The sequence below is a fragment of the Rhipicephalus sanguineus genome, unplaced genomic scaffold (assembly GCF_013339695.2).
Source record: "Rhipicephalus sanguineus isolate Rsan-2018 unplaced genomic scaffold, BIME_Rsan_1.4 Seq1182, whole genome shotgun sequence".
NCBI lineage: Eukaryota > Metazoa > Arthropoda > Arachnida > Ixodida > Ixodidae > Rhipicephalus > Rhipicephalus sanguineus.
The window spans coordinates 191,841-201,287 of NW_023614450.1; the positions used below are offsets into that span (position 1 = coordinate 191,841).

General features: G+C 48.2%; 1 pseudogene; it reads right to left on the bottom strand.

Annotated features, from left to right (window-relative positions):
- Window positions 1-8,720, bottom strand: part of LOC119376375 (uncharacterized) — a 58,916-nt pseudogene extending 50,196 nt beyond the window's left edge.
- Window positions 8,721-9,447: the final 727 nt, after the last annotated feature.

Genomic DNA, 9,447 nt, shown 5'->3' on the forward strand with positions numbered 1-9,447 from the left:
CGAGCAGGCTAATCTGTCGCGCCAAATGCCAGCCTACATACCGAGGAAGGGGAAAACAAGAAATATAATAACGACAAGGGCGTTTCCCCATGCTCTCTCTCTTTTTTAGAGGCGCACCGAAACAGGTATATACACACTACGAGACCACGACGACGACGACAAGAAAACTCCACGCCGAAAGCTATAACTGCAGCCACGGCATGCGAGCCGCGTGTGGCACGGTGGGGCCAGCGGGACAGGGCAGCCTTGTCACGCCAACGCCCCGTCCACGACGCCGCCGACGCACTGCACGTTGCTGTGCATACGTGTGCCCGCCGTTCTTGCTCCCTTGGCCTATCGTTTAGAAGACCTCGATACGAGGTAAAAGGGTGGCCGGGGTGTCGCCTTTCGGTCCGTAAACCGCCGTATAAACGTTGTCCTATGGGACACAGTGTACGCGCGCCCACGACATGCACGGTGGGAAAATCTTTACACGAGTACTGAGTGCTGCGTAAGGATGGAAGCCGCGGCGCGTAGACGGCTCTTACGTCTTAACTGTTTCAGGTGGAAAATCTTATTTGTCTCAAAACCTGATAGCAGTATTCAACAAATGCTACCACGGGGTTAGAAAAACGCTGATCCACGAAGCGAAGTAAGAAGTCATTACAGGTAAAAAAAAAAAATTGCGAGGCTTGCACGAAGTCGCGCACGGCTTGAAACAGCAAAACTGGACGATTCTGAAGTCTAAACTGGCTGCTTCTAGGTTGTTGCTAGGCTTCAGCTAGGTTGTTTCTGGGTTGATTCTCAGCGCAGAGGGGTTCGAGTTCGAACAGATTAAAAACGACAAATATTATCCTTGATATTTATTGAAGAAGCGCACGAAGGACCCAATCACGCACGCATAATATGACGAAAACACAAGCGCTGGTCTATAAGCGCATATTGTTTGTAATTTTTATCAGAAACACGTCATATCTGTGCAATTTGTTGTTTTTTTTTGTAGTTGTCTTTGTGGCCTTGATCATCTTCACTGCTGTCAGTGCGCATGTGTGCGTTATTCTATACAAGCTGGGTCTTTCGACCATAAAGCATCAGTCGAGCGCTTGTGTTTGCGCCATTGTATGTGTGCGCGATTGTGTCCTTTGAGCGCTGATTCATCAAATATCATGGCTCACCAACTAGCCCTTCAGTAAATATTAAGTAAATATTATCCTTTACGCAATCCTTCCCTTCATTTCCGGTTAGCTTTGAGCGGTTGTGCGCAACAAAAGCACCCCCACCCCTCCTTGATCGATTACCCTTCTCGTTCATTTTCTACATGGAAGATTCCAAAAAGCCCACCTAGCCAAGACCATCCGACTTCCCCACACGGCCATCGTCTTCGTCGCGGTATTTATAGACACAACTCGCGACCGATGCGCGATGACCCACAGCGTACACAGCGCTTTCTTACGTCGTCGATTACATGGAGGTCGCGAGGAAAGTGCGGCCAGGAAAAAAAAACGCCGCGTAGTTACGTCACAGCCAGCGCGACGACTCTGCATGCGTGCCGACGGGGAAGAGAGTTGTGTGTACGCATCCTTTCTGTTTCCTTTTCCGGCCGCGGTTTCTGCGGATGTTACTTCCGGCTCGCGATCGTGAAGGCGAGACTGGCGCCAACCCCTCGACTCGGAGAAAGTGCCCCCCGCGCTACGCCAGAATACAGCTAATCTTCGATGCATTAAACATGAACCGGATAAACCAGGCAAAGCCGAGTGTTGGTGTTTGGGGTATACGCCAACGCTTGGCTTTTACCTGGTTTATCCGGTATACGTATAAATACGGTTTGCGTCGAGCAGCTAGGGCAGTGCGAGTTGCGCGCGCTTGCTGCATAATGAGTAGTGAGGCGCCCAGGTGGAACAGATGTGCGACGATCAGTTTGCTTAATGTCATCGCGTTATATTCTCGGGGTAGTAGTACTGGCTGTCGAGTACAGGATGATAGTGCCGCATGGAGTGTCCTGCTGTGTCGTTCTGCCCTGATGAATGTGAGGTCACGGGTTTGAGTCACGGCCCTACAGTGCGAGTGCGGTGGTTTACACAAAAGAACAGAGGGCTTGCGATGGCCATTGCATAAACTAGAGCGAGGTGCTTAACGTCACTCAGAATGTATATTATCGTGATGCCTTACTTTAGCTATAAGATTCGGGGACGTTTGGCATTGTTACAGAAAGGGCTGGCAAGAGCGATTGCTCTCGTTAGTGGTTCATAGACCATGAATCACTTCGTCACGATGCACTCGAAATGTTTATTGTGTCCAAAACATGCCTCGCACGAGCTGGGGAACGAAGAATCCAGTTCGACCACTAAACAGTTTGGAGGTCAACCTTAAACAAGACGTCCCGCGACATTCACAACCTATGGTGAATGTGGGGGTCATAGGTCGGCAAGCTCACTCAGGAGTCGACTCACTCATATTCACTCCGACTCAGATCGAGCCGTGATTCTAAGTCTGGAGTGAGTCCACTTGAGTAATATGCTAGTGAGCTTGAGTCTGAGAGAGTCCGGTTGAAACAATTTCAGTGAGTCTCAGTTCGAGTGAGCCCGGTTGAAGGAAGTTTTCTTGAGTCTAAATCCGAGTAAGCCCTAAGTGCAAAATATATTTTACGAGTGAGTCTGAGTGTGCACCACATTTTTTGCCGACCTATGGTGGGGGTGCCCTCTATGTCTCGCTTTAGGGTAGGTACACCAAAGCTCGATCATCACCAGTGACTACTGAAATCAAATCAGTAGTGCACACGTGGCTTGTGATTAGACAGTGTTGTCTACGCTTGCAAATGTGCGTATTTGGTTTTGTCTTTCGGTTAACTATAAAACCGTAGTGCGGTGCAGTTGACACGTTGCTGTCACAGCGCACATATTTTGTCCTTATAAGCTATAAGTGGTCACGGGACAGCTGGCTCTAATGTGGCCTACCCTTCCCATCACAAAGAATGAACACCGACCACCGTTTACCCGTAATTATCTCCCACTTCCTTCGTCCACCAATCAACGACGACCTCGAGAACATTTCGCAATAACGCTCATGTAAAGCTACACCGTGTGTAATCTTACACGCACTCGCTCTGGCCATAACAACACCGTTCACGTCAAAAATATGAACGACAGTCGCTAAATAAAGCAACCAACTCCGCCTTCCTTGTTCTTCTTTGTCATCATCTTCTTCGTTACCAGCTTCGTCCTTCTCTTCTTCATCCTCTTCTTCGTCTTCATCTTCATTTTCCTCATCATCAGCATAATGTGCTTCTTTTTCATCCTCTTCTACATCTTCGTCTTCATCTTTACCAGCTTCGTCCTCATAACCTTCATCCTCTTCATCTTCTACATCATCTTCTGTTAATTCTTCTTCGTCTTCTTGATCTTCATTTTCCTCATCATCAGCATAATGTGCTTCTTCTTCATTCTATTCTACATCTTCGTCTTCTTCTGCTGCTGCTTCTTTTTCTGCTGATTCTTATTCTCCTTGATCATTTTTCTCCTTTTACTTCATCATGTTCTTCTTTTTACAACATCATCTACGTCATCATCTTCTTCTTCTTCTGTTTTTCCAGTGTTTGCCGTCAACACCACACATACAAATCGACACAACTTACACGCACATGCGTGCACAACCATACGCCCGAGAGCGCGTCTTTTCAGGCGACAGCGAAACAAAAAACGCGCGAACGGCGAGCGGGGCACGCAACGTGTCGTATTTAACAAGCCCGTTGCGCAACCCCGTAAGGAGAAGAGAGTACGTACGCCGTCGACAACGTATCGCTGTCGTTGCTCCTTTCTTCGTTGGCAAACAAAGAAGCGCTAATCATAGATGGCGATGGTACGCGGCACGCGACGAACCTGGCACAAAGCGGGGCAGGCAGTCACATCTAGCGTTGTACATGGACAAGGACCCTCCCCTCCGCCCTTCCGAGTGTGTAAGTAATAATGAAAGATGACATCCCTTCTGTGTCAGCCCCTACGGCTATAAGTGACCCGCCTTTTTGTGATTTTGATTCTTTGTTTCATACTGGCTGACCGGTATCGCCGCAGGAGATGATGGAAGGCGGCCAACTGGATGCCTAGAGTGTACGCACGGCGAAGGGACAAGCTAACCTTTTGCGCGTTGAAAACGAACCACTACAGAGAAGAGCGCTCTTCCAGTGGCAGGAATGGAACGAAAGTGAGAGCCACCTCTTTTCTTTCAATCCTTTTTTTTTTTTTGCTAGGTTATTTTGGAGGCTCTAAGGCCACGGGACTGTCGAGGTCAGTCATCGGACGTTGTTAAGTGGTGGTAGTCCGAGACGAGGGCGCACAGAAGGAGTGGTGATTATCGTGACGAAGTTTCGCAAGAGCTAATCAAAAGGTGACGGCGATTTTGGTAAACACTTGGCCCACGTGTTCGCGAAAACATGTCAGTTTGTACGAAGAAGCCGTGGGCAAGCATTCCGAGGACTTGTAGAGACGAGCAGTACGGGCCCTGCTGCTTCTCTTGAGGACATCGCTGTCCGGGACACTGACGGCGATGACGCGGCGTCTCCGCCAAATGAAACAGGCGTGTTCTTCTAATTATAACGTAGGAACGGCACCTGCTAAAGAGCCACTAAAATATAGCTGTTTCAGAACGAAAACAGACCGATGGCGAACGAAGAGATAATCAACTGTCTTACACACAGCACAGATAGGTGCCGATGAGCTCCTGCACAAATGTTTTAAGGCGAAAGCCTTAGATGCCTCATCAAACGCGAAAATTGACCGTCGGCGCCGGCGTCAGCACGAGTGACGAAAAAAAAAAATCATCCCGTGATGACGTCACCATATGATGCCATCATCACGTGACCGATCGCCGAAATTTGTGACGTCACATAACGTGATGTCAGCTAATGACGTCATCACTTGAAATTGTCGTTCGGTCAAAGGTGGGCGGATCACGGAGGCAGTGTATAGACCAGGTAAGGTGCAGAAAGCTTACAATGCCTCCGATCCTGGAGGCAGTGCGAAACCACGTTAGGTGCAGAAAGCTTTCGGAGGGGTGCGGGGGAGGATCAATACGTCGACTGAGAAGAAAAAGTAAAAGACATTCGCCTTCGAATCATGTTAGGCGAATGCATAAGGGACCCTGTCAGTTTTTACGAACACGTGCGTTAACGCATGCGCGCGCGCTCACCGTAATGTCACAGTAGACAGGCAGTCGCTCAGCATCTATGGGCCTACATAAGTCGCACGCGTAAATTACACGATGACACAGCAAAGACACGAGCTCCCTCGCTATTCTGTCCATAGCCGAGGAAAACGTAATGTGGCGTGAACATGAGAAACACAATCAACGGCATTTTCCGCGTTCCCGCCCGGCTTTGCCGTGCGAGCACTTTTCTACAATTTAATTCCTACATTCATCGCGTCGCTTTCCTTGTGTTCGTCTCGCTCACGCTTATTTTCTTCGGGCGTGCCACGATGCGCGTTTGCGACAGTTTCGTCGATCGCGTGCAGCGTCCTCGTGCGCATAAGGAAGAAAGTTTACAGCATGAATGTGTCTAACTTCGCTGACAGCGCGACACAGCTTCGAGACAGTCGCACCACCCAGCATAGGGAAACGAGCGGCGAGCAGAAGAAGAAAAGCGCTTCACGGTGAAGCTGCTGGGTTCAACAGGAGATATATATATATATATATATATATATATATATTATATATATATATATATATATATATATATATATCAAAACGTTTATTGGGGGAAAAGAAGAAAAAAAAGTGTTTAGGGAGCGCGTGGGTGGGGCCCCTATTCCAGGGCTCCACTGGCTTGATGACGCCGTTGATTTGCACTGTCTCTCTTTTAACAGTAGAGCTGTTTAGGCTCGGAGATGTCCCGTTTGTCGCGAACAGAAATTATCATCATCACGAACCGGCACGCGCTCTCTTCGTCCTCTTCTTCATCTTCGCCAGCCAAGGTCATTGTGAAAGGGAGATGTGAGAGATATAAGGCGCGTCTGCGAAGCCTCATTCGTGAGCGTCGGTAGCGCAGCAGGCAGAGCGCCCGTCGCCTATCGTCGCGGACCGAGAGGTCACGGGTTTGACTCCCTGGTCATGCAAATCAACGAAACTTTTCTTTCTGGCTGTTCTTTGTCATCTTTTCATGTGGATTTTAGCGACGTCACATCCGTGACGGAAATGATGTCAGTGGTGTTGGTGGTGATGTCAGTGTTGTTGGTGGACCTCGGCATGGAACACTTTCGTGTTAAAAACAGAGATAAAGAGAAAAAAAGAGAAAAAATAAAGCGAAACAAGGAAAGGGTGTTCAGTTAACATCAAATAAAAATGAGACCCCGGTATAGAGCTGCAGCTTCCCATGGAATTTCGGTGTGTTCAGTTAACGCCAGCAGAAGGGGGGCAACCTGACTGTGAAGTCCTTTGTTCTCGTGGCTTTTTCAGGGAGTTCAGGAAACACCTTATGTAGGGTAGTGACCTGCGTGGATTTGCATGGAATTTCGGGGGTGTCGAGTTAACACCAGAAGGAGAGCGACCAGTGGATTGCATACCGTATTGTTTGGGGAGTTCAGTTAACACCATCACAAAGGGAGTGATCTGAGTGGATTAGCATGCATAGAATATTGCGGGGCAGTTCTGTTAACACCAGCGGAAAAGGAGTCACATGAGTGGATTCGCATGAATCTTTTCATTTATTTTTTTTGTGGTGGGGGGGGGGGGATTTTTATTTGCATCAGTAGAATAAGAATGACGACGAATATGAAACCGCGGACCCACCGGGACTTCTCTTTTTAATTGTTTAGTTCGGTCCACCCCGGCACGAGGAAAAGAGGTCGGTAATCCGAGTGTAACGAAGTTGACAACGAACCTCTCAGCCGTGCTGCCGGCGTTTGTCCTCACTTCCTTGCTTGAATGCATGGTTTGACATCTTTCTGTCCCCGACTCGTTTCACCAAGAACCTTTCGGCACGGGGGTCGCCCCCGTGACCTAACGACACCCCCCACTGACACCCCTGGCTGCCCTACCACCCGCGGGACGGGACGACCAACTTTGCTATTTCTCAAATTCCGGTCAGCAAGAGCCGGCGCTGCGGCCGCAAGCGACGCGCGCGTGCGCCTTAGAAAGTTGTAAACGCTTTCACTCTCACCTCGCCCCGCTTTCACTGGCACCTTTATTTTTCGTTATTCTTTCAAGGTGACGGTTCACTCTCACCTCACTTTCATTCGCGCGTGTCTTTAGCTAATGACTCTTTACACGCTCATGTGAATAGAAAGGATCCGAAAGAGAAAGCCAGGACAGACACGAAGATGGTATAGCAGACTGTTTTTTTCTCGGCATCCACACGGAGAGACCGATTCACCTCTCTTCTTCTTTTTCTTCATCTTCTTCTTTTTTTACATGAAGCCCAACGAAAGCTCGCTCCACGGCCTAGCTACCACAAGACTGGCTCTCACGTCGTTGTGCGCTATCGTGTTGGCCTTTGTTTTGCGCTCTTTCTTTTTATCTTTTCCGGGTTCACGAGCACGGGTCGCCAGAGCCAGAGCAATGTGGCGCACGCACGCCGTCCTTTGACCCGAGCGAATGAAGCACGTTTTCGCGCCTCTCCTACTCTAATGACTCTCATTTTATGACCCTTTTCTTCTTTCTTCGTCGCTTGCTTTTCGTGGAAAAGTTTGGAGAAAGCGCGCAGCTTATTTCGGTCCGTCTCTTACGATCCCTGTAGTGAGATCCTACCTGACTTCCCGTCTGAAATAGTAATAGGTGTGCTGATAATAAAACTACGCTGACTTATTAGCGCTCACCTTGCTCCTTTCCCTCCTTTTTTCGTTGTTTCGTGCTAAGTGACCAAAATTTTATAGGTCAGTACACTGTATGAACCGACTAACACAACACCAAGTACCTATGAGTCATATGTGCGCTGAATGAAACTGTGTGGCTCACTGAGAGAAATAAACAAGCCTTCTGGAAACAATCAACCAGCAATCAATCAGTCAATCAATCAATCAATCAACAAGTAAGCAAGTAAATAAATTGTAGCGAAGCGTTGGAAGTCTGTAATGGGTCGCCCTCTCGAGCGCTTTCTAGTGGGTCGTCCCCTTCGGCTCTTCTCTGACAGCACGCTCCTCGCGCTCAGAGTCCGCGCTCTGTCTTGACTGTCGCCGTTGTGCTTCGTCGACTAGTGCCGTCAATAAACGCCTTTATAAAATAAGCAAATTTGATCGTAAACGGAAGAAAGTGTGGTGCGCTCTTTTCACGAGGTGGGCCTTACACCTCGCTCGAGAGGCGTAAGGAGAGCTCGTGTAGTTATTGCAGCATACAATGAAACAGCAGTAAAAGTATAGTTTTAATAGTAAACATCTAATGGCCCGAAGTATCCTGGGGTAACTGCATGTTATATGAGCTAAGCGTTAGCGCTCTCCTGGAATGCTACTCCGGTACACGCAGCATCAATATTGACAGCGACAATATCGATGCTGTTGTTATCGTCTCTTATAGGTACAACAGCGGGAGGCGCTGCTGGGTACAACGAAGAAAAACCGTGAATCTAGCAGCCCGGAAAGCACATGCCAGGCTCATTAACTTATTGTAGCCTTCATTATACATCATATTTATCTTGTTCACAATGTCCGACTTTGCGTGCAAAACGAAGCAATCAGTCTATGAGCACTCACCTGCTCAGGAGACGGGTCCGAAGAGCCGACGGTACCGTCCTAGCGACTCCATCCCAGACCTGCACAGACACAAAGATATATTCACGTTAGTACAAGCTGATTAAACCGCTGACTTCTTGGCTAAGCCCCGTTAGTTGGTGCAAGGGCCACAGTCGTTTAGCTCACAGCAACTATACCGTGATCAAAAACTGTCCAGAGCCTTGCCCTGTACACTGCATATAAAAACTTCGGCTGTCGACTGTTCGTATTACCATGGTCAGTAAACCATCCAGTAAGTCATATAGATATAGAAACCCACAAGAAGATGTGATATACGAAATCCACGACCCAGCGACGGCTCTTTCTGGGTAACTTAAATATAATCACTGAAGGCAAACTTTTGCTGACCGCATGCGCCTAAAGAGATTGCGGAACACACATCACAGGCGCCATGTTTTTGAAACACCTATACGGAGACGAAGTTACAAGAACCGCGCGAATATATAGTGAATACCTCAGGTCGAGGCCGTCGTTTCGTAGGGAGCCCGGAAAAAACCTGCGACGTTCGCTTATACAGTCTATCCACTATCTACAGGACATATGAAAACTTATGACTTCACAGATGTTGTCGACTAACGCGCCACAAAACACCTGTCAAAACAGTCCAATCGAACGTCTATGCTTGGAATCATTTCCGTCTACCTTTTTTTGTATAGGCACCATGGAGACGTTATAAAGTCACACTGCACAAGTCTATAAGAATGCTTAAGGGTCCACAGAAAGTCGGCAAAGAGTTATAAATTACCTCAATTCGTTA